Here is a 25,644-nt window from a genome sequence, read left to right as displayed (position 1 = left end):
GAGAGACCACAGCTGAACTGATACATCACCACCAATACAGTTTTCTACTTTTCTGCTTCATGCTTTAATGAAGCATCTTCTTTCACACAACTCTACCTGTTAAATATTGCGCAAAGATGCCACTCATGTGACTGAAAATATATACAGCATAAGGCAGGCCTGCACTACAAAATCACTGATTTTAACTGAAGATACTGAATACCTCTTCAGAGGTTTGGTTGTTTTAATTCAGCCACTAGTTTTCATTCCCTCACAAAACAGACCGAGTCAAGCACAAAGCAACTATGTAGCCCGTTGCATTCTGCATGTTAATTCAGTGAGTTCAATAAAAGGGCTCTGGCAAGCAAACTCATCAATACCTCAGCAAACTTATCAATACCTCAGCAAACCAGAAGACCACCACCAAAGGCAGCAGCCCTTTTTCTTTTCCAGTTTTGTACACAAGTGCAATGTCATGGATCCAATAGATGTGCATGTGCTTACAAGTCACTCAAGGCAATGGCTGGACCAGTCTAAGGAAGAAGAGGACTGGGTTTGTGGTCCCAGCCTATACACTTGTTTAATTTCTTATTTCAACAAGTATCCTTTCCTACCTCTCCTCTGAAACCTGAAACAAACAATTGTGCTTTTGCAACTCTTGCCTGTACTATAACATAAAAAATAAACAAAAAAATACACCCAAAAAACCAAACCAGAACATTACTTACTGCCAAGCTCTGAACAAACACAGAAACTATGACAGCAGATTAATAATGATTGTTATTTTCTACTCAGACCCTTCATACTAGAAATCTGCCAAAAGTTACTTTATTTGCAAAGCTTAAAATTCTTGACAACCCAAAAGCACTTTGGAGATTTCCTACTTCTCTGTGTATTGGATTACACTATGTGCACACAACTGACTGACAACTGAAAAAACAAAAAAAATATTACTTATGCTTGCATAAGATCAAAATCATATACAGTAAATATTTCTGACAATATCAGGACTATTCCTGAATAACCATCACATGGAATTGGAGTGGAAAGGAAGGGCTCATCTTCAGGTCTTGTACAGAGGCTTGGAAGTATCCCTAATCCTTCCCAGAGCAGAAGAAATCATGAGCACTGGAAAGACCTGGTGTCAAATGCTGGCTACAATGATTTCAGATGAGCCAACACTTCACCCAACATTGAATGTGGGAGATTTATTTTGTAAGCAAACATCAATTAGCACAAACCAACTGAAGAAATGCAGCTTGAGAATATGACTGCTGACAATCGACCTCCTGAGCCTGCAGGATCCTCCAGAGTGGTAAGAAATAGAGACACTGGCTGCAGCAGAATGGCACCAATGCTACAGGATGGCTCCCACTTGAACACAACAAATGTTTGGGGTTCATTCCTTATTACTGCTACTCTCATTTAAAATCATTCTGGTAAAAAGAAGTAGATTTCCCTTTAGGTGTCTTCCTTCTACATTGTGAATGGAAGCAGAAAAAGACTTATACTTTATATTTCTGATTTTAATTTCTAATGGTCCTTCATTGTCTCCTGGATGTCAGGCACAGTAAAAGATACTGTGCAATCTGCATCCATGTGTCCAGGCTCTGCCCATCTCAGCACACCACAGTTCTCGCCCAGACATACCTAGTGCAGGAAGCAATTTATTTCAAAACATTTTAAATTATCATACTTGTTTGTCTTCATATGCTTTAGCTCTGTTCTACTAATTTGTGGTGAACTAGCTCAGCTGGTTAGAGCATGGGGCTAATAATGCCAAGGAACACACGGAACACACAGGCAGGATTGCTAAGCTGTGACTTAAAAAGCTGATTTAATGCCCTTAAGGTACACACTGTGCATACCTAGATTTCAAAAGACTGATGAGATGGAACAAATAAAGTCAATCATAGTTGGAAATTATTCCAAGTACGGCTATCTTGAGTTAGGTGCCAGCCAGAGTTCAAACATCATGCTGCCACAAGCCCTGGGTCAACACTTTACCTCTCCATGTGTCGGTGCAGCAAATAGCTTAAATGAATTGCATCTAAGAGGGCACACAGCTGTGTAAATTTGCACCCTCTGGGCATAGAGTGCTTACAGCAGTAAATACCTGGAGTAAAACAGAGGTGCCCGAAGCACACAGGGGGAATGAGCTATACCTTTGTTTAACCTGAGATACTACTCAGTGCAGCTGAAGATCAGAGAGCTCAGGTTTTACCAAACAAGAAACACACTTCACTTGGAGAGCATTATTCAGGATGTCATGGTCCTCATTAAGTGTAAATCTACAGTAATTCTATAACAGAAGCTGGAATAACACCAGTTTTAAAAAGGTGAGATTTAGAAAAGAATTAGGCAATCTCCTTGGTTTGTTTTGCATGGACTAATTAACAGTAACTGCAATCTGCGCTAATGAGGCAGGCGTTATCTAAGTGTAAGCAGCAAAATAACAACTTCCTAAGCAATTCCCTGTCCAAACATTAGGTCTTCCTCAAACTTAAAAATACATTCCATACCAATTTATTTTAATTACCCATAAGCAACAAGGGGGGAAACCACTCACATCTTAGTCATTTAAGTCCAAATTTCACTAGTACATGGATGAGTTACAAAGACCTCCGTAAAACGGCTCAGCATGGAAATTCTGAGAAGCTGTTGAATCTAATGATGCAACAGAGATTAAATTTACCTCACAAACCATTCAAATCTGGACAGAGACAGATGGAGGAAGAATATCAAATGTTGGTATTTCAGGGGAAAAATTTTAAATAGTGAAAACATGATTACGATATCAATTTAGAAAACATAAAATCTACTAAAGTCTGACTCCCTTAGTCCACAGAGGTCTTAAATGCAACTGCTGAAGGATCGATGCACAATTAAATTGTAGCAGATATTTGGAATTCATGTATTACAAATGTTTCTACCCAGCTGCTCTGTACCCCATGAAAAGGGAGCCAAACTTCATTGTCCATTCACAGGACCTGGCTTCAAATCCTGGCTTCAAGTGCTGGCTTCCATTCCACTACTTTCTGAGACTCTGGGAAAACAATTTAACTCCTATTGCCCCAGTACTATAAATGACTAATCCTGCACAAACCCTCTGATCTATCAAGATGCAACTCATGAATTCTTTTGGAGCATGCAAGTTAACCTGATACTACTTTCTGCTAATCCACTGGGATTGCAAAAATTGACTAAACAGTCTCCTGTCTCCTCCCAAGAGCAAGGCTTGAGCAGGCACAGTCACAGTCTCAGCTCTACCCAACAGCCCTTCCCCTGTCTTTGGGAAGGCCTGGAACCCAGCAGACAGCATGTTGCCCCAGCTGCTCCATCACCCAGGTACAAGTTTGGGCAAACCAGGAGCTGGAGCCAACTGCAGCTGACCCTGGCATGAAACAGGCTCCTGTCTTGGTCAAATATTGTTGTCTCAATCTCCCCCCTTTACACTGTGAGGCTAAAATTACTTTGCTTCATTCTCTGGATGACCATGATCTGTGTTATTTAATGAATGGGAACTACATATACTAGTCTACAAATCTGTAACACTACCCTGGTTCTTGTCACTGCATGCAAAATGATATAGAACCAAGAAAAAGTAAGCAAAATTCTTCTGCCATCTCCTACTTCTTCAGGCACTCCAAATATTAGCTCTGCAAAAGTTCATACAAAGACGCACACACACGCACAAAAGTTAAAAACCTGTGCTTTTACCTTCTGCTTGAATTTGTCTCGCTTCAGTTTCCAGCCAAATGTTCTTGCCATGTTTTTGACAATGGGATTGAAGATCCCTCTACCCTCAAAAATTATTCCCTGTGTGGGTAATTATAGTTGTCACACCATTCAAAAACCTTCTAAATGCTCACTTCTACCATAATAATTTAACAAACAAAACTAGTCAGGTTTTGCTTTTTCAGAGTAGGTGTTTGTAGATAAAAATTGGCTTCTCCATATTAAAAACAGGGGGGAAAACACTCAACATTTTGGAAGAGAGGTTTGAAGATTTTGTTTAATTTCTTTGACAAAACTTATGGTCTCCTTTTTTTCTTTTTTCTGTAGCTGAGTTTTTTCCTTCTTTTCCCACATCCTCTCATTTCTTGTAGTGAGATCAAAAAGCAGGAGGCAGACAGATGAAAATGGCATTTAAAATTCAAACAATCATAAACCCACAAAATTTAAAACTTTCTCTTGAAATTTTCAAACTTTTAATAGTACAAGAACTCAAAGCATGAAAAGGTTGCCTTTCTCTTTGTTAAAGCAGCCCTGTAACTGGGCAAGTTACAGTCCCTCATTTAAATTATACTTTTGAAATTAAAATACATAAACATATATTTTTGAAGGCATATTCTCCTCTATTACCCAGCCTCTGAAATGCACTTTCCCAGCTTTCTTTTCTTAATTTTCCTTCTATTTTCATTGTTTCTGATCTTTGACTGTAAGTTCTTCTGCTGTTTTAAGACACAAAGAAAAACATTCAAATGCCACTGAAGGATAAATGTATACAGAAAAACAATCATGAGCACTATAAATTTATTACTTCTAGCTGTATAACAAGATGACCTTATTTGCAATATATTATATTCATTGGCTGTTACATAGTGTCCTTTGAAATCTGTTAATTCTGCAGTAATGTCTTAATAATATCAAACTCTGTGTATCTTACAAAGCATATATATTATCCCATGTATTGAAATAACTTCTCATTACAGCATTTCCTAACTCCTACATCCCCATTTGACAAACACTTAAACAATTTTTACCTCATATTTTAAAGTATGGCTGACAAATGCAGAAGATGAATACTTCCAGGAAAACAGGGGAATAGTAATGAGTATACTTCTTATCTATGACATTGCATTTTTCTGCTTTCATTGTTCACTGTGCTAATACAGTGCTGCTTCAAAATGCAGTTACTGATAGATGCAAATCACTAATAATGGAACTTTTTTTTTTCCAAATATCTACTCCGTTAAATCTGAGTATTTTTAAAAGTAAATTATACTTTAAATATGAGCAGTATCAGAAAGCCAATCAGGAAAAGAAATCTAGGCTTTATTTCTCCTGTTTTGTCACCGAGAAAATTTGCCAAAAAAATAAATAAATAAATAAATAAATTAATTAATTAATTAAATCACTTTCCTGCTATCAGTAACAGGAAGAAGTGAGCTTGGTTTTCCAATCCAAAATAAAATTTTAAGAACAGAAAGCAGAGGGAGGGAATAAATATGAAAGCCCACAAATAATCGCTGAGGTCACCTTCTGAACACACTGATTTTTCTGACAACAAACCTACTCTAATCTAGAATAGAGGTTGACAATGATGTTCCTGTGGTCACAATACTCCATTGTAACAACCAAATTAGTGTTTCTCTTATTCATAATGTCCTTGTGTTTTGCTGCCCAAAGTCACTCAGGTGAATTTACTGAATATATTTTCACAACAGTAGATCAATTGGAAAAGCTTAGGAGTACATAATTATTCCATATCATTGCATTTTACTGCTGTGATAGGATAAATTTATCCAATGGGGAGAAAAAAAAAGATCCATTTCAGAGCACAGAAGGTTTATTTCTTTCTATTTCTGTCTTTTATTTTTCCTAAATGTCCCTGGCTTTTATACTTTCATAAGTAAAATGATTCACTGCAGGAAATGAAGCATTAGTGCAGCTTCACGACATTTTGAAGCTACAGCTGTTTCAATAACAAGAGTTTTAGCCCTGAATGTACTAGTAGCACTTGGAGCTGAAAGCATCTATTGAGTGAAGAAGGGCTTGACCCTTTGCTCAGTGACTTCAAAGTTGTGAGTCATATGGCCCGAAAAGAATCCCTGAAGTCTTTAGAAGTAACAGTGCAACACAACCATTGTGTTACAAATGGCTTCTGTAAAAAAGCACATCTATCATTATGCACCAAACTACATCAATGAGTCTGAAAAATTTAACCACACTTTTCAGAGGCTAAATGCAAAAAAATAGAAAGCTGCAGGCCTGGACAGCTCAGTCTCTGTGATATGAGAGGAGCTGGTTAAGTCCCCACTGACATCTGCAGCACAGGTGGGCTCTGGGCTGTGCTCTCCTCACTAGAACATCATCTGGTAACATCTACATAAATTGCTTTGTTAAAGGAGAACAGTTAGGAATCACAATTACTAACAACTGTACTGTCTTCAATCTTCTTCAGCAAAGAGTGCTTCATTTACCAATAACAGAATATTCTGTCTTTGCTTCTTAACAAACCTTTTCTCATCGCTTCAGTGAGAGCTTCCACCTCTCAGGAGCCTAAGCCAGGGTCAGTAGGCAATGAAGGAGTCTCTGAAAAGGAAGGAAATATCTGCAGGTATTGCTGATCAATTGTGCAAGAGGTAACAGCTACTATGAGCACAATCTCATGTCCAATATAATGAAAGTAGAAGGGGGAAATATCTTTTAACTACCTGCATAAAATATAATTAACATGGAGGCAAGAACATCTCCATAAACAAAAACAGAGAGAACATATTAAAAAAAGTAAAAAGAGGGAACTAGGAAAAAAGTTGAGAAAATCAATTATCTAGAAAAAAAATTAGTAATATGGAAGTGAAGGAAGGGGGAAATAACTGGAAAGGTGACAAAACAAAGGAGAAAGATACTGCAAGCAGCAATATCAAAGACAGGAAAACTGCTTTGAAACCAAACAAAGGAAACCCTGGGGAAGAAAGGATGGGAATGAATGCTTACTCAACCCAAGAGCTGTGAACAGTAGGTATTGGTCTATACAGACCGTGCCAATGTTTAGGAAAGTATTTATATAAGAAATATGTAAAGGATTTATATAAGAAATTAATCAACAAACATCCTGCTTCCATCCTGTTAGTAATCTATGGTTTATGTAACCCCTTTATTAGAAATCTAAATAGTTAAAACAGATGTCTGTGGGTGGCACAGAATCACTGAGGCTGGACACTGAAACAACCTGGGAAAAAGTCCTAAATCCAACCAATACAACAAATTCCAGCAATACAACAAAGGAAAGCCACTGTAATGAAATGCACTTTGGAAAGATTCAATGAAATCACAATCAGCCTTGACTCCTCAGGAAAAGAGGTGGTCTCTTTATGGTCATATGGGCAGCTTGATTAAAATCTTTTGCTCACTATTATGGGAAAGATGCACTTTGATCCATGAACCAAGTTCCTTTCCAGTGAAGAGGCATTGGTTACCTGTATCCTGAAGTACTTTAGTTCTAAGATAACTTGAGTAATTCATGATTCTTCTAAAACACAGAAGAATGAATACTAAAGAATGCAACAAAAACTTTGTCTTCCTTTAGATGGGTTTTTAAATTCAACAAATCCACACCAAAAATACAAGTGATAAAGCCTAATCTGATGTGAAAATAGGTCATGAATAATAAAATGTTCCCCAAAAGGACTGACTTGCAGGACATGCGAGGGCCAGATGAAACTGTGATGACAGCTCATCCTTAATTTCCCTGCCTGCAGCAGATTCTAAAGGGTTAAGTACATGAGTTTTTTTCCTATTCAAAAATCTATGCAACCTATTTCCTTACCCAGAACATCTCGTGCACTGTGTTAGAGCACAATGAAACTATTCAGAAATTCTTGTGATTCATTCGTTTTCTGTCACTGGTTTTAGGCTGCTGGCTAGGAAAGTGTTACTGTGGAATAACAAGAGTGCTCTGCTTAAAATCTCTTTGGGTTTTTAATTCACCTCTTCTGGACTTAGGGTAACACAAGCTGAAGCAAAATCTGGTCTCTTCTACTTCTCACAGCCTTAAAATAAATCTATGAAATATGGCTTCATCACCCTTTTCCTTAGATATAGGAGCAATACTGAGTTAGATCATTAATGTCAGAGAGTTGCTAAAGCCCAAAGCAATATGATGATTTTGTCCAGCTGAGAGATCAGGTCTATTGTTCTGTAAGGATCTAATAGGTGATAAAACTTTCCATTCTGGAAGGATGCTGCTATCAAATGTGCATCAGCTTCTTCTGATTTAAACGTCCATTTGCATCTGAAAAGATCCTCTTCCTAAATTATAAGTGTGCTCCATGTGCAATGCTTCACAGTAATCAAATAACAGGGCTAAGAATGACACGGATGCTTCAATGCTACACGAGTGGTTATGGCTACTGATACCACAGAGGTACCTATTTGAATTAAAGAAAACCATTGCAAGCCCCTACGCCCCCAGAGAAGCTGAGAGAATAAGCTAATACAACTGCATGGGCAGGGAAGTGTCTCATGGACAGGAAGCTTGTGGCTCCATCTCAGCTCACCAGGCCTCCAACTATGATCTCCTCCATCTTCCTCCTGGGTCAGGTATCCACATAAAGAATAATCTGAACTGTAGGGTCTGCTTTGGTTTATTTAGAATATGCCAGGTAAAAGAAGGAACTCTCTACAAAAACAAAACTACAGAAGATAGAATTAATTCTTTCCAGGTTTGGATTCAGGCTGATCCAACAAGCCTAGCTGTGTCCCACGTCAGTTGGGAAGATGGAAAATTTCCTTACACTTGCCCTCAGGAAGGACAAATTATGTATCAGAATGTTGGTTGAGCAAAATTAGGAGCTTATGTCCAACTTGTTCCTCAGACTGCAGAAACCAAAGCTCTAAAACATTACATTATCTCCTTTGTGGAAGACAAAAACTATGTTCTTGAATAAAAGATGCTGTTACAAAAAGGATTTTCTGCTACATACACACATCATTCCAATTTTGATGAAAGTCTCATAAATAAAATTAACAAAACTGTCTCTCTCCCTGGCAGGTCATTTTTTTTCATACCCAAATTTCTTAACAAATAGCAATTACCAAGCCACATTGCCTATAAGTGCACCCAACAGTCACAGACTACAGGATGACATATTATACCCATGAATACCTCACAATTGAAATATATTTTCCCTATGGGACTACATCACTGCTTGACTTAATTTTTCCTGACATTTGGCCTGGAGCTTCTTTAAAGAAATGAACTTAGGATGGCTTTGCTGACAGCAAAGGACAAACCATGGCTATATACTAAAATCCTACTTAAATCATGCCTACTACCCTTTTAAAACACTGATCCTGCATAAATTGTAGGACAGTCACTGGGATCTATTAGTCAGAGTTCATCTTCTGCTGTTTGAGGATGAGCTATAGGTCCACATAAGCAGTACAAAAGGTCCAGCATAAATCATACTGTGAAGGAATAAACAGTTTCACCAGTGACAAATTTATCGGTGTGGAAGGAGATATGCCAACTCGTCAGAATTCCTACCAGGGTTTTTTACAGTCTTAATAGTTCTTACTATGAATCATCCATATTCTGGTTTGGATTGGTTTCCTTTTGCTTTTCCTCCACAATATTCTCTAAAAAATGGTACCTAAAAAGATTCGATTTCAAGAGAGAGAGGCAGAGAACCTTACTTTAAACTGAGGGAAGGTAAGTTAGGAATTAGAATACTACAGTGTTTCTAATAAATCTCATCCCTGAAGAGCAGTCAAAAAATTCTACATTCCTTTCCCAATTAGGTTATATATTTCTCTTTAACATTCTGAAGCTGTTATTAATGTTATGAAGTTGTATGTCTGTGCAAATATTAAAATTAATGTCTATTTTAAGTGACACATTGACAATTTCAGAGAAAGAAGTGCCCTGGCTTTGACAAGTACTATGGAGTATTTTCAGTGGTTTCATGAGAGCATCTCAGTGCTGCCCCTGAGAACCAAACTGTAACTGTGCGATCTCCAGTTCTGTTGTAATCCTTGGTTTCAGTATTGAGGGGAGCCAAATGTATCAAAAGGAGAACTACCTAGTTTTAACTGTGTAAAGCTCAAAGAAATTACTTGTGCTTTAATTAACTTGTTGTCTCAAAAATAGATAGAAATGGTTCTCAAAGAAAAAAAGGAAAACTATGGAAAAAATGAAAATTAAGATTGAATTGGGCCTAGCCCCCGTCTCATTCCTCTGAGGACAGTTTTCTCTGAGCTCCACATCTTCAACTCAGAGTGGTCTAACAATAAATGCTCCTCAACACAAACCCATCCAAGCCTGGCATTCCATCAAGACATCAAGTAACTGCCTGTATCCCAACAGGAGTAGAAAGTATTTCATCAATATGCAGCCTGGTCACCCAGGAAGCAGTGAAACACTGTGACAAGTTTCAGCAAGACAAACAGCAACTGTTTGTAGATACTTATACTAGATGCACTCCAGGTTTTGTGACTCTCCTTGGACATTTTGGAGCACTTCATCTAAAGACAGGTTTTTCAGGCATTTTATAATCTGTTCCATACAATTATCTCTAAACTCAATTTTTTCTCATGCTCTTTTATTGTCCTCCCAATCCTCTTTTCTCTTTGACCTCTAGAGCAGCTTGTCCACCTGCGGCACATAAGAACGCAGGCATGGAATAACCCATTTCTGGGTTAAAAATGGTTAGTTCAGGATTAAAACTGGCAACGGTTGACCAATCTTTGAATACATGAATCTTTGAATAAGTGACAAAATGCCTAAAAGCAGCTTAGATCTGTCCCATGAATAGCAAAACAGAGAAATTGGATACTTTCAAATGCCCACTATTCACATTTCTCATTCTTTCAAATGCACAGCCTGTTTGTTTGTAGACACCATGACAATATGCTCCAGGATTAGGCCTCAAGAATAATCTCTTTCCTTTTTCATGCATCTACAGGATTACTTATGTTCTTGTTATCAGGGTATCTTTTGTGCCCTGAACAATCTTTTGGAACATGAAGAAACAATCACATGCAGTTGAGTTCCTGCTTATCACACAAACCTTGGATGAAATGTTCTCACTGAAAGATGAAATTAAATTAATGTAAACTACCACTAAGTAAAGAAATGGAAAGGTTTCTGAGACAGAAAGATTGCCTACATTAACCATTTTTCACACATTTTGTATGTTTTGGGAAAAAAAAAAATTTCCCCACCTTCAAAAATAAGTGAAAAAGTTTCAATTCAGTCTTTGAAAATACTTCATTTTGAAAAGGCAAAAAATGCCTTTTAAGCCTTTAGGTTTGCACAAAGAACCAGTCTGAATCATACCTCTCAAGAACAAACAACAGCTCCTTCCAGTTCAAATGAACTGAATTCTTTTTCAAAAACTCAATTCTTTTTGCTGAGCTCTTACTCTCTATTCTGTCCCTCTGGCACACTTGGTCCACATCTCCCTTCGCCCATGTTACTCTCAGTAATGATGATTTTCACTCTCCAATACTGTAACTCAAGCTCCTCATCTTTCCCTAGGTTTCTTTTGCTTGAGGCAGTCAGAACTAAGAAAGATTATTTTAAGAACCACATTTTTTCATAGGTATGTAGCAGATCCTTGGTGTGACCAAAGCAAGTCTTTCAGCTCTCTGCTTCCATCTCGTATATTTAGAAGAGGACGTCAGGCAAGGACAGTCCCTCCATCACAACTCTTCATGTTCAGTAGAACCATGACCTCATTAAGGAGCCGAAATGACAATATTTCTGTGTCAGATTTTAAATTCAAACACAGTTTTGTTTGCAAAATGGTAAGCAAATTTGTTCCTTAACAACATTGTAAACCTTTTAAATCACGTATAAGCAGCAGAACAAACCTCTACATTGCTAGGGCAGAATAAGATATTTTAGTGCCAACTCTGGTCCATTAGATTTTAATTGGCTCCAGCTGGCAGTCCCATAAACTATAACATTTTTTACCTGCAGCTGAGCAGCTGTCCACACAAAGTAAAGAAAAAAATTTCCTACCCAGGAAAAAGAAGAAAATATGTTGCCTGTACCTTCTTCCCTGCAGTCTACAAATACAGAACTAAGTACAGCCACTGTACCTGACTAAACAGCTCCTTCAGAGTTCCTTTTTATCCAAAATCCAAATAACCTCAAAACCTTAAATTCTGCATGTATTTACACAAAGAGAATCAGTCATTCAAACACAAATCTTCAAGCAATCTGTCTAACACTGTGTTAGTGAGAGAGTTAAATTTAACTCAGAAACTTAATATAAAATCAGAAACAGAAATGATCAGGGTTTTTCTGACTCCCAGCTTCCGCTTCACCTGCCTGGCTGGATGCACTATGGGATGGAGTCCCTCACTGTTTCTTGGGGGCAAACTCGACAGGCATTACAGCTCAGACTGGAGAATTCATGGAAGTTTTCCCACTCAGGTAAAAAGGATTTAGTCACAGAAACTTTGAACTGAATTAGTTCTGCCACTACAACAATGAAGTACAATTTTAGTGAAATACAGACAACTGTCCACATATTGCCTATGTATGTGTAGACAGACAGATAGATACCAATTACAAACAGTTCACAAAAATTACAGCAACTTCATCAAATTCTGCTCTCATTGTAGTAAACCCAGCAAACCAAAGAGAGATTCCAGATTTTCACTGATAAAGAATAACAAAGATGAAAACTCAGTCTGCTAGATTCCAACTGTACTATTACCTCTTCCTTTCCTTTATTCTCCTTTGAGAATGAACAAGGAGAGAAAAAAAAATAACAACAGAATTTCAGTCTGAGCTGCAAATCAGTCTTTTCAGCTAAAAAGTTTCACTTGCATTACTGCTAACAGTTTTAGTAACAGACATGGTACTGTCTCCTGCAATCCACCCAAGAGGAGAGGGTGGGAGCTGGGCAAGCCTTTCAGAAACACCATAGCATTCCCCAGGGCTCCTGCTGAGCCCCCTCTCCACCACCAGCAGTGAAGAACAATCCCACTGAGGTCTGCCAAATGCCCAGCACACAAAAAGCAGCAAAAATCCCCCTTTGCCAGCTGATATGTTCAACATCGGTGAGAGGAATGTCACCCACTCCCCTTTAAAATCTTGAAACTCAAACAGGTGCTGTCTCCCTGCTGAGCACACAAGCCCCATTCTCCTGCCTCCCCTGCCCCTGCTCTTCCTCCGCTCCCACAAAGGTCTGTTAAAGAATCAGTAAAACCACACTGAAACAAGAACACCTGCGGGGGTGTGCAGGCCTTCAGAGCTTGAACCCTCAAAGACTTTCTCTGCTCAGGGAGCACCCAGGAAGATGTGAGGCTCAGCTTTCTGCCCCACTCAGAAATGAGCAGCCTCACACTCTGGCATCCCTCCTCCCTATACACGTGCTGGCAATAAAGCAAACAGACAGGGCTATTTAAAAAATGACTCTAATGATGTAAATTAGACAAACATTAATAAATTCAGCAGGTTATTTCCCTACTGGAAAAACCACCATAGATCAGAACAGCTCTCACATCGGTGATTCATGTTGTTATACAAGGCCTGTGTCTGAAAATAAAAGTTCCACGTGAGACTTGCATTGAAAACACCTTATCCGTCAGGCTCGCCTTTATTATTTCTGAAGTACAAAGAGGCCAATAAAAGAGCTGTATTAAAACAGGCCCCCTGTTACCCTGTTAATCACAGAGTGCTGTGATTAAATGTTTGACTTACAGTTTGCTTTATTAAGCAAAGCAAACACCATCACCTTTCCAGCTTTCTGAACTTTGAGTCATTTTTTAACATTATGGCTGACCCAAAACTGCTCATGTCCTACAAGCCTGGAAACTGCACATAATGCAACCCTGCAGGTTACATTTTATCCTACCGTAAATCATTAGCTGCCTGGTTATATAAGGGTTAATTCACCATTAGGGAGATCTCTTAAAGCTACACAATAGAGACTGAAGAATCACAGATTTTGCTCTTGATAAAGAAGGTTTATGCCAGACAGCTACTTCTCATTCTAAAAGGAACACATAATCTTATATTAAAATTTAGTTAAAGAATTCTCAAATTCCTAATATTTTTTGTTAATGATGTCATTTCTATATGTGAAATAATATGTGATTCTCAAAAGAAGAACTCTAAGGAACTACAGATTAACAGCCAAAAGACACCAAAGTTAAAGTACTTTTTTCCTACTTCCATACTGGAGAAAAACTTTAACATGAAGAGAAGCTCCTTAAACACCTGAAACAGAATCCAGATCAATGGGATTATCAGCATGTCAGTGGTGGATGAGGCTCCCAAGCATCTACCAGCAGTAGTCTACCCTTCCAAGGATTTCTCCAAATATACTGGTACAGCTAATCCTGACTTTGGAGTTTTGATGACCATTTTAGCACTAGAGACCTTTCTTTCCCAGCACTATCTTCTGCAATATCCTATTATGAATGACTAATACCATACAAGACAACTATTGAATTCTATGCCAGCAACAAAAAAATATGGAAGCAGACCAAACTACCACTCCAAACACTGCTTTTAAATATGATGTCAGCAACCAGCACACAATGCTGAACAGCCCTAGACTGTGTTACTTTACAAGCTGGATAACTTTAGATTCTTACAATGAGATCTTTACTGATTTGGTAAAAAGTTTTTCCTCCCGCTTCCTTCATGTGTAGACAAATGTATTCAGATATTTAAATTCAAAAACAGAATCTTACCCAAAGTTCTAGAGGGATAATACAGGGTCAGGGTTTACTGAATGCATTGTCAGCCAAACTTTCCCACCCCAAGGAAAGGAGTGCCTTCTCGAGGAGTGTGGGGAACTTTGCACCAGAGACAGATTTTACAACAGATCAGTTAGTTGAGCCATAAATGAAAATAGTGTGTGCTGCTCTTTCTGCCTGCAACTTTTAAGTACAAAATAAATTTTAGGTAGGTAACTTAGCCATTGTTCCTCACTTACAGTTTAGCTGTTCTGTTCCACTGTAGACTGTGAGGCCACAAAGGATTTAAGCATGTCATTTAATCATTCTCCAAAAGACAAGCTGAACAATGTCACATCTTTATCATTGCATATGGCATCACTTACCCTGATAGCTGTAAAAGCAAGAATCACTGTTAAGCATTTAATCCTGTCAGACAGGGATATTAACCTGCTATTTTAGAAGCCATTGCCATCTGATCTGTAGTACTGACAATGATGGCTTCCCAAGGAACAATTCTTCTTGCTGAACCATTGAATGGTACAAATAACTTTGATGGAAATGGAACTCTAGAGCTGGTCGAGAAAACTTTTGATGGAAATGGAAGTTTTTTCAGTAAAGATAGTGTGGGAGGAAAAACAGGTTATTTAAAACATTCATTAACTTCCTGTAGTACATAACAAGTTCATCTTTTTCCCTCACTTGTAAGTATACACACATATTTTACTCACTTATCTGCGCCTACAAAGATAAAATCAAAGAAGGACCTTATGCTGCAATTAATGTCCTAGCAAGGATCTCAACCCCAAAGTTCATTTCAAGGGGGAGAAAGTGAATGAACTGAGGATTTTGAGTAACGGATTAGACATTTGCTTGAATAGTACTGAGCTGAGACTAAGTACAACTGAAGGAAGCAACTGGACTCTGGATTTTGGGCAGAATACAGGCAAACTAGTTGGACTCAGCTGACAGGGACTCTTTCAGACATGAGATGTTTCATTCGTATTTCTCACAATGGCTACATGAGTAATGAACAGATGGGTTTGCTATTCGCACCACTTAGTGGAGCATGAAATGATGCACTGACAGGTAGGAGAGAGAAGAATTCGAAGCAGGTGCTGTAGTAACACTATGACAGAATACAGTATGTCAAAATGCAGGGTGCAAAATACTTAACTAAAATGTATTCAGAGGCTCCAAAATTAGAAGTATTAATAGTTAAAGCTTTTAAATTCTTTTTCAAGCTCAAAGGGCAAAAATTATAATAAGCTAGGGCATTTTGGAGTGAACTCTGTAATCCGTTCAGGCCTGTGTGTCCTTCTGTACTAATGGAAGAGAGACAAGGATCATTCATATATTTGTGCCCCCAAAGCCTGACTGCTGCAGCACACAGTGCATGGGACTGAAAACTGGAGAGGTCTAACAGACTCCAGCTGGTGTAACAGGCAGCTGCCCAATTAGCAAGGGGTTTGCTGTCTCACAGACACATTGATGCTCTGGACACGGTACTTGCTGATGAGAGTAAAGTTAAAAAAAAATCACCAGAGTTTTTATCTTCAAATCTATCCTACTATTTGACCATCAACTGGACACTCCGAGATTGAGTTTCTGCCATCATATTTTGGTGTCTGGGACTGGAAGTTCACTTGCCTCATCAAGCAAAAATGAAGAAAACCAAAAGCTTTGTTTAAAATCACACCAGCTTCTCCGGGATTTAAGTAAAATCATGCAGAATCTCTCTCAGAAGCCAAAAAGACATTTTGTATTCAAAATACATTTTGTATTCTTTTCAAGTCTCATGAACGATTTTTTAAAACTACTTCATTAATTTAGGACTGAAAGTTTTAAAATATTTTAACAAGAAATGCATACCAGATTTCATTTCTTTCTAAAATATTTTAATAAAATATTAACATTTAATTAACTATTAGTCACAAAATACATAGTAAATTATTTCTTGTGTTATACCAAAAACAGTACCATTTTTTGTTGCAGCTATCATAATGTGAATGAAATAAAAAAGAGCTTCTCTTCCATGAGGAAATCTGTCTCTGTGGGAGCTTTGCTTGGGAGCAGTACACCTCCTCATATATCATTTGTCCTTAGGGTTTCACCCGTATTACTTACCTCCTTGGGCTTTTTCCCATATTTTTGGACAAACACCTTACTAAAGACAGTATGTTGGGATTGACAGATCTTCCATTTCCACTGCGTGAATGAATAGCAGCTCCAAGGCTCAAAAGCCATGTAAAGCTACTGTTAGTGAGACAGAGCTTGGATCTCATGTCTCTGTTGCTTCCAAACTTTATGGTACAATAAAAAATAGCAGCTGTTAACTTGGAAAGATGAGATGTAATTAATGAGAGCTATAGCCCACTGGGGTGGAACACACGTACTTCCATGGAATCTGCGCACAATCCTGACTGAGCCCAGTTCACCAGGATGTGGGCTTTGTGTCTTCTCCCAAAGAGGGCAAGTGCAGGACCACCCTGCAGCTCCAGCTCACAGCCTCTGCACTGACTGAGGAAAGAGACTGCCATCTACTGAGGCAACCCATCTATTGGCAAACAGGGAGTTAAAGCAATGAAGAGGGGATTCATGGTTAAGGCAAGGAGTTTAGAGAATTCCCACAGATATCAGCTGTTCACACTAACAAAGATTTAACAGGGAACTATAATTTTAAGTAAATCTTTTTCTTCTCTTCTCTTCCTCCCCAGCTACTTTCCCTTAGTCAACAAACTGATTTTCTAATGGGAATTATTCATTCCATGTAAACTTTTGCAATATCTAACCCCTGTAATCCTTTCGTTCTTAAGGACAGAGATTTCTGTGCCTGCTGTTTTGCTACACTGAAGAAGCAAAGCAAAAAGGTGGAGTATCAGAAAAAGAAAACAGAGAAAGGGAGAGTGGAGTGTTGCAAGAAGGGAGGCTTTTAAGCACTCACAGAGTTCGCCAAAACATTTATATGAAGCAGTCAGTGGAAAAGATCAGAGAAAAAACAGTAAAACATATAGTGAATAAAAGAACATTGCCACAACCAGCTCATCCCCACTGACAGAGCAGTGTGGTCCATTAGATAGAGATGAATAAGCCTGAGCACTTGAAAAGCATCTCAAAGCAAAGATCTCAGAGCAATTGCAAATATTAAGATTCCTTCTTGCACCAGGTGCTCTGCATGATCAGCTATTAATATCCATCAGAGCCAACGATGTTCAGAATCTTGCAGGACCCAACTCTAATTGATTAAAAGCCTCAAAACAATGTGATGACATATGAATTATTGCCTCCAATTTAACCAGAAAGAAACTAAGAAGTAAAAGAATTATTACGAAGAAGCTTCTACTAATTTTCCTGGCAACCCAGAGAGTTCCTACAGCAAACATAACGCTGAAACATTCAGTCTGTATGAATATACAGTTAATTACAGAAATAGCAAGCACTGGGAATGTTGCGTGTCCAGAATGAAAAGCAGAGTTGTGGGTTTACATTAAGAAACTAGGTGGCTTATACAAGCACCTGGTTGTAGAAGAAATAAACTCAAAATTTTGTCCATGTGCCTTTTCAAATGTCATCCAGCAAGTTGATCTCAAAGCTGGGAGGAGAATATATGACTTCTTATCCCTAACCAAAAATCCCATCCTATTCTTCTCACGATGGAAAGTGAAACAAAACCAAGAGGGTAATTATTTTATCCTGGGATAACTCAATTCCATTTAGCTAACTCTGCCCTGATGGAAATAAAACTTTTCCGTTTTACATCTTCCCAGGGCTGTTACAACAAGCATTACCACATAATTTCAGCTGACTGCACCTGTTCTTGACAATGTCACTTCCCAGCTGTGCAGAGATTTGGAAATGGTTATTAAACACTCATCAAAGAATAAAAACAAAATTGAATCTAAATGGACTGTGCTATGCTTCATGGAAGAGAGACAGCTGGCAGAGCTACACTGCACCGAGGCATCCTGTCAGGCTCCACAAGGAATGTCATCCAGCTTCACTGGTGGCATATCGGCTGTAGTGGCAGACTCCCACATTCCAAGCTACCTGCTTAAATCGATTTTCCATACATAGCAAGAGACGTCTTCCCTAGTTTCTTTATAACACACTGCTGAATATGGCTGTACTGAGAAGCTCTACCTGAGAAAAATTTAACCCAGCTGGTTTATTAAAAAAGTAGCAATTTCACTGTTCATTTTTATCTTATGTTCTTTCAACTAGGATCACCCATTTTCACACATCATTCAAGACAGAAATGTCTGAAATTAAAGTAATTTCCTATACTATAAACCCTCCAGGAATAAACAAGCTCATGGGAAAGTCCATATTTGCTCACTACAGCCAACATTTTTATTGAAACAAATTGTCTCCTGCACAGACACAGAGATGCCACATTGTCCTATCTCCCAGGGAGGTCCTGCCATTGGCTAGGTGCTTTAAAGAGCAGTCTGGGAAGTAGCTACAAACATGATGGATCCCATTCCCACCAGCAAATTGCCTTACAGGCAAGTTTGAGAAGGCTCCAATCCCTGGCTTGTCTTGAATACAAAGCCATTACCATTTTTTTCTTGCTGCAGTCATGCATATTTCCAGCCATTTCAAGCAGTGTCTTGCATGATTTGGAGCTAAAGACTCTATTAGAGAGATGTGGGGACATTTTTCTGCTCCACTACTGTACAATGTTGGTAAATAACTGATTTCTTCACTATCCAAACTGTCGAGCTTCAAGTGGAGAGGGTGAGGGAGGAAACCTCAGGGGAACGGGTCTGATCTCATTTCTTATCAACGGTTCACTGCTGCCAAATGCAGCCATCTGAGAAAATCCAGCAAACCTTAAACACTCAAAAATGGAAAGACTGAACATCTCCCAGAGAAAAAAGCTAATGGGATACAGAGCTTTTCACCTCTGGGTCACAAGCTCAAATCTGGCTCCTCTCAGAAGCAACGACACTGCCAGGCTGCTCCTCAGCTGTGTGGAAGGATGCTCTTAAACCAGTCGAGCCCTCGCTGCTAGTCAGCAAGTTTTCAGAAATAATCCATTGCACACCAATCCTACTCTGAGAAGAAGCTGTAACTTCTGCAGGCAGAATGTCTCACCATCACAGCCACAGCATACTAGTGTTGAGGATGAGGTAGAAATACACAGCCCAGAATGCTTATTTAAATTTCAACACTTTCATCTTCTGTCATGGTTGACAGTTTCCAATCCAGTGTTATGTACTAAACTCTTTTATTCAAGATGTTTTTCTTACTGTTTCTGCTTCATATAAATGGCCTGACAAACTCGTATCAAGTCGCAGAGGCAAGGCAATGGGAAAGAATGCAAATAAAACTGTTGCTAAACTTTTAGGCTACAAAATAGTGCTTCTTTCATACAGTAATACTGTGGAACTGCCTCCCACACACTATTAAACATGTCACATATATAAATGGATTAGAGAAATTAGAGAAATGAGTAAGAGTCATAAGGTCTGATTTAATGGGCACTAGAACCAGACTATCAAGATTTGGAACATGTATTAATTCCAACTGAAGTCAAAATTAACATCTCCACCAGCTGTAATGGCACATGGACAGATCCTTTAGATAGAATTTAGTGAAGCTAATGGAAAAACAAGTGATAAATTCACTTCCAAATATCCAGATGCATATTTAGAATCATAAAATATAAGGGAAAGTACTTCTGGAGGTCATAAAATCCAATGCCCTGATGAATTCAGGGTCAACTTTGAAGTCAGAGCAGGCTGTTGGCGGTTGTACCAAGCCAAACAGTGAGGATACCACAACTTTTCTGGTCACCTGCTGTAATGCTTAACCACCAATGACTTTCATGGTGAAAAAGTTTTTACTAGGGTTTTTATTTTTATGTTCTTTATAGCAGCAAAGGATCAAAAATTTTCCTGAACTGATGCTAGTCCCACCTCAAAAGGAAAGAGACTTTCTGATCACATCTGATGACATATTGTATTCTCTCCATTTTTATCTCCTCTTTAAGAGGAAAATATGCAGCAGAAAAAAGGAAAAAATCTGCTTTTTTGACATCTCAGAATCCATGACACTAACTGCTATGATTCTCCCCAACACCAGAAAGGAAAGTCTGTGTAAGCAGTCAACAGTCCCAGCATCAGACTTACAGATGGTGAGACTGTCTGTGGGTATCATATTCTCTGAGGCATGAGATATACAGATATATAGATATATATATAGACACATAGATATATAGATAAAATCCCACTAATATCTAGTCTTTGATTTTTTTGGAAATTTTCATTCTGGAGTTCCATTCCTGTTATTCAAAATACCACAGAACTTATGCCTGAGGAGGTTATTTCCATAATGGCAGAATGTTTTTGGTGACAGCACAGTTTGCTGCAGGTGATGCTATCAAACACAAAATCTCTGCTATATTAACTTCATCACAGTAGTCCTTTGGGATACTTTACTGAAGTGTATTCTTATGATAAAACTCAACTTTAAAAATAAAAATGACCAGAGCTATATTTAGCCCTCTGTTCTAAGCAGCATAAGATGTTGTTAGAACTACGCCTCCAATATCTTCAGGAATTTGCTACTTAGCAGTAATTGCCAGCAGAGCATGAACAAGACAAAACAAAATTCTCAAAAAGCATTTGATGGAATAAAAAGTGGCATAATTTCCCTTGAACTAGAATCTGTTACAGTATTAATGATTTAGACATTCAAAAGCTTTCAACTAACATTCAAACAACACAGTGGAACATAATGTCAATATTTATAAATACACAAATACATTAAGATAATAGCAACAAGAATTCTCTTCTACTAATTGACTTCTTTTTGATAAAGACAGCATGAACTGCAGTTCTCCTTTACTCTTCTCTGGCACAAAGATACATGTATTGTCAGTCAAATTCAATGTTACTGGGGAGAGAGGAGGGGATATTTGGGGAAAAAAAAAGAAGTGAACAAAACCTGCTCAGAAATCGTGGAATTTCTGATGAAAGCTTATTTTTTCCAAAATAACTGGTGATGCTTAATTTCACAAGGAATACTGAAAGGACTTGACTTCCAGTAAGTGTTGAGAATGTGGTCTCTCAGAACTGGATGTTTTTATGAGGCAAAAAGATAGACACATAAAGTCACTAGTGATTTTGCAAAGGGCAAAATTGTTCCTAGAACACATGCCCAGAAGACTGAGCAACCAATAAAATCACAAAATCATAGAATAGTTTGGGCTGGAAGGGACCTTCAAGATCATCTAGTTCCACTCCGCTATCATGGGCAGGGGCACCTTCCAGTAAAGCAGGTTGCTCAAAGCCCCATCTAGCCTGGTCCTGAACACTATCAGGGATGGGGCATCAACAATTTCTCTGAGCAACCTGCTCCAGTGTCTCATCACCCTCACTGCAAAGAATTTCTTCCTAATATCTAACCTAAACCTGCCCTCTTTCAGTTAAAAGCCATTTCCCCTTGTCCTGTCTCTACATGCCCACGGCAAAAGTCCTTCTACACCTCTCCTGTAGCCCCCTTTAGGTACTGGAAGGTGCTGGATGGTCTTCCTGGAGCCTTCTCTTCTCCAGGCTGAACAACCCCAACTTTCAGCCTGTCTACATAGCAGAGATGCTCCAGCCTCCTTGTTGCCTCCTCTGGACGTGCTCCAGCAGGTCCATGTCCTTCCTGTGCTGGAAGCCCCAGAGCTGGATGCAGCACTGCAGGTGGGGCCTCAGGAGAGAAGAGCAGAGGGGCAGAATCTCCTCCCTTGTCCTGGGGCCACACTGCTTCGGATGCAGCCCAGGGCCCGGGACAGCTTTGGCTTTCTGGGCTGTGAGTTCACATGGCTGGCTTATGCTGAGGTTCTTATCAACCAACACAATAATATTACACTCATGTAGGACAGGACTTGAATGCAATACCTTACTCAGTGGCAGCTGATGACAGAAGTCAGTGAGACAGCACACAATTACCCAAGCTGGAATTTTGCCCAGATATCAGAGTTAACAACCTAGAACATACATACCGTGGATCTTACTTACCAGCAACGTTCATGACCTAAGTTTTAGGCATCATCTGAAGTGTGCCCTGGGAAATAAGCAAAGTCTCCAGCATACACAGCTGAGTGAAAAACAGTAAAGATTGTGGTGATTTGTAGGGAGAAAGGCAAAGCACTGGTTAGAAATACAAAGATCTCCCAAGGAAGGTAATAGGGATGCAAAATCTGATTTTTGTCACAAATGACTTGCAGCTAGCAAGATCACTGCCTCTTGATTTAATGTTCCTCTATCCAGGTATAAAAGGGAATTTCAAAGCTACTCTACTATTTAAAGAAACTCTTACTGCCTTAAATCTTTTAGAGAATATATTGATTGCATTACCAAGAGACCAGAAGCACTGGTTTTTAAAGAAATTCTGTTGTTACCATCTTTACCTGACTGTGATTTTCTATTTTTCATTTTCCTCTGTATTGTGATACTTAAGAAGAGTGAATTGTTAGATGCACTCCCATTGTTAAAAAAGGTTTTATTTGTTTATGTCTCTTAAAAACATGCTGAGGCAGTCTTTAACATGAGTTAAATTGTTTTATGTAAAACATTGTTTAGAAAAGGCTCTTCCAGAGATTAGGAAAGGCAGAACAAAACCAAGTTTTTCTTTAGCATCTACTGTAATTCATCAGTGAGCTGGCTACCTTTTTAACTGGACAGCACTTCCTTGTCACTGCCAGATGTTAAAACCATCCATTGCAACAGTACCTACATAGCAGTGAATTTACTCTCACATGAGAGTTGGGGAACAATTGGCAGGGAAAAAAAATCAGTGGTTTTAAACTAGTTTAAAACATTTTATTTGGTTTCCAATTTTTTAAATTAATTCTAACTATGAAACTGGAAAAATCCTTATTATTCATTCAGATTTACTCCTAAGACCTAGAGAGGTTTTTGGCCACAAGACCATCCATTTTATGCATGCTGGAGTTAAGGAGGTAGCAAATCAGGCACCAGTAGAACCACAGATGCCTGTGTCAGAGCCTGAGCTCCTTCTCTGACACTGCGCTGAATTGCACAGACTTCAAGGTAAAACTATGTGTTCATTTCCTTACCTTCTCCTTGTTAATGTGTCATTCTCCAGTTATTTTTTAAGTACCTTTTGGCTCCAGCACAGATGACCCATTGTAATTTGCCTGCAAAGTCTCACTCGGAAGGTCTCAGATGTTTGGTTTTAATCAGAAATGTGACTGCATAAAGATTTCACATTTTTATTGCTATTTTTCTTTTACTCTACTGCTCCTATAGAGTCTCAGTGAAATCTGTTCAGTGGAATAACATGAGCAGGGCATGCTGCCTTCTGCTTCTGCTCATCCTGCAAATCTAACTCAGTGAACAGAGGAGGAACTGGATTTTATTCTGGCTCACACTTCATCAGCAGGACTGTTAATGAAGTTCCAGCATTTTCACCTGCACCACCACATTAACAAAAACTTGTTTAGCACTGCAGTAGCAAAGAACAAAAGTACAGTAGCAACCCACAGTGCTGCACCGGCACTCACTTTATCCTCCAGTTCTCTTTGAAGGAAGGATTAAATCCACAGCTGAAATAAACATCTCTCCTGGAAAAAAAAAAAAAACCAAACCCAAAATAAAAAAAACTCCTCAACATGCAGAATCCCTCTTTACTGTGTTAAATCTAGCTTTTCAATAGCACTACTCTGCTGTAAAATCAAATAGGATCTCCAAATCAGAGTAATTCCTCAAAAATTAAGATTTTTTTATTCATAAGACGTCTATAATTTGTGTTGCTATTCAGAAATACACTCTGCTAAAATAAGAAGGGGACAGTTTTGACAGTTTCTGGTTTTGCAAACAATAAATCACAAGGTGGCAAATACTCTGACCATCTTCAGGCAAATGGCATTTTAGTAGGTCTTGGGGTTTTTTTCAGGTTTTGTTTTGGGTTGTTGATGGGGTTTTTACCCTATTGCAAAACATGGTATCAGTAACAGAGCTTCTTTTTTTTTATTTCAGGCAGAAAAAACACGTCAAACTTTTATCTTAATTAAGATGGCAGACTACTACTAATGTTCAAGAAGATATTTGGGATTTAAAAGATGAATGCAGACCTAAAAGAAAACAGATCAGCAAAGTTCTCTTATGCATGGGCAAAAGGACAGGAAAAATACTCTGAGAACTGTGAAGTCACCTAGGAGCAAATGAGTTTAAGTCCTGGTACAGGCAATTAGACATCAAGTAAGCAACCAATAGCAACTGAATTAGCACCTTAATTCTGATACTCTCTTTGGCTTTTAGGCACTTATTAGAAGCTTAGAGCTTTTGTGAGCATTTTTCCTACAATAAGCCTTAACATCTACAAGCGGTGTTCAAAATCCTATTCATTACCAAGGCCAAGAATATGAAAGGACATTACCCAGCACACACAGGCAGGAGCCAATTCATCTAAACTCAGCATGAAAATGTGCTGTTATTATTCAAACCAGAGGGCACAACAGGCAATGAGGCACTGGCTGGCCTTTGTTGCTGCAGAGTTGATCAAATTATCAAGTAATACACATCCTGATTTAAAAGAAGGGAGAAAAAAAGAAGACAGTAAACGAAATTTTAAGATGAATAAAAAAGAAGCTTTCTTAAGTACTAGCAACTGAACTGAAACTTCAATCACTTTTCTGATTTAGGATTACTAATACATCATTGAAAAACAAGAAGAGCAGATAGCAAGCTAGTACAGCCAGCCAAATCACTGACATCTCACTGGAGATCTCTGTGAGCAATCAGGACACACTTAAGGGATGAGCCTCATGAACAAGCACTCACAGGAAGTCACCCTGGCTGAGCTGATTTACAGTAACTGGTTAAACAACAATACCTGTGGTGAGTTTGAGTCCTCTGAAGAACTACGATGCAAAGAAAAATGAGACTCAATTCCCAGAAAGCCCAAATCCAGAAAGTCATTGGTTAGATACCAGCAAAAGAACAAGACATAGCTAAGGCAGTACCTATCCTTCCCTGGTCTTGACACAGGGCTCCTGGAGAGATATTCACAAAGCAAACTATGGCCTGGGGAAACAAATCTATTTTAAATACATATATGTATGACAAAATCTCCAGAAGAGAAAAGCTTACAGAAGGTAATTCAGAATCACAACCTGTTCCTTTTTGAAAGAGGTGAACAAGTGTGAAACCTGGCTTCTCAGGATCAAGTTAGCTCATGAACACATCTTAAATACTGGCTGCTGTCTTGAATACTGACTGC

General features: G+C 38.6%; 1 protein-coding gene and 1 long non-coding RNA gene across 6 annotated transcripts in view; both read right to left on the bottom strand.

Annotated features, from left to right (window-relative positions):
* Positions 1-25,644, bottom strand: part of SORCS2 (sortilin related VPS10 domain containing receptor 2) — a 539,351-nt gene that overhangs the window by 439,275 nt on the left and 74,432 nt on the right. The gene's annotated exons all lie outside the window — the stretch shown is intronic.
* Positions 4,233-25,644, bottom strand: part of LOC138109988 (uncharacterized) — a 28,171-nt gene continuing 6,759 nt past the window's right edge. Inside the window, exons 2-3 of the long non-coding RNA XR_011150755.1 lie at positions 6,223-6,297; positions 4,233-4,433 (exon numbers count right to left, since the gene is read on the bottom strand). This is a non-coding gene — a long non-coding RNA (uncharacterized lncRNA). The remainder of the gene's footprint in view (positions 4,434-6,222; positions 6,298-25,644) is intronic.

The sequence above is a fragment of the Aphelocoma coerulescens genome, chromosome 4 (assembly GCF_041296385.1).
Source record: "Aphelocoma coerulescens isolate FSJ_1873_10779 chromosome 4, UR_Acoe_1.0, whole genome shotgun sequence".
In the NCBI taxonomy this organism is placed as follows: domain Eukaryota; kingdom Metazoa; phylum Chordata; class Aves; order Passeriformes; family Corvidae; genus Aphelocoma; species Aphelocoma coerulescens.
Note: the sequence above shows the minus strand (reverse complement) of the source record. Positions and strands in the feature narration are given on the sequence as shown.